Source organism: Oreochromis aureus, linkage group 2, assembly GCF_013358895.1.
Source record: "Oreochromis aureus strain Israel breed Guangdong linkage group 2, ZZ_aureus, whole genome shotgun sequence".
Taxonomy (NCBI): domain Eukaryota; kingdom Metazoa; phylum Chordata; class Actinopteri; order Cichliformes; family Cichlidae; genus Oreochromis; species Oreochromis aureus.
The window spans coordinates 23,106,200-23,107,052 of record NC_052943.1 but is presented as its reverse complement, the minus strand read 5'-3'; positions in this window follow the sequence as shown (position 1 = coordinate 23,107,052).

Below are 853 nucleotides of genomic sequence, written 5' to 3'. Positions count from 1 at the left end.
TCTGTTTTTCTCCCAGGAGAGCATTTTATCGACTCATCACTTAGAGAAATCTAGATACCGCCATTGGGGGGCACTGCAATGCAAAATCTTTTTCATTTGTCATTCAGTGAGACCTGGAAAGAGTCTACAGAGCTATTAAAACTGACCTCAAATATGTAATCAGTAAAATATATACTTTTCTTGATGAGTCATACTTTATATGCTTTTAAATGTTATTTTAGAAGCATCAAATACTGTTTTTCCCAGTCTCAGTCTGACTCCCATTCTGTGTCATAGGCTGATTTTTGTAGTCTGTCTGTAACCATGGCAGCCGCAGAAGAAGAAAAAAAAATGTTTTTGTCATGTAGTGAAATCAAAAAAGGAAAACAGGAGATCAGGGCAAAAAACACATTAACTGTTCCTTACATGAGCAAACCTGCCCTAAATGACTTCAAACTTCATTAATATGACCCTATTGTCATGACATGAGGTCAGCATTTATCTTGCTTCATTAAGTCAGAGACAGATTTCATATGAGAAGTCTCACAGTGATGGTCTGGGGTCATTTTCAAAGCAGGTTTTCATGAATAATTGATGGCTGGTTTAGCAGATTAGGAGAGGTCAAGCCTAGGTGAAGAAACAGATGTCGCATGATGTTCAGAATGCAAATGGACAGTGCAGAAGGGAAAATGTTGTAAATATAGACAGTTTTTTGTCTTATTGTAAGTAATACAAATACATGTTAACCAGCTGCAGGCTGAGTAATAATCAACAAACAAATTTAAAAAAGGTAAAGAATATGAGTATTTGCAGCATAGCAATTAATGAAAAACAGTTCTCGATTTAAATCTTTGTTTAGTTTAATCACATTAAA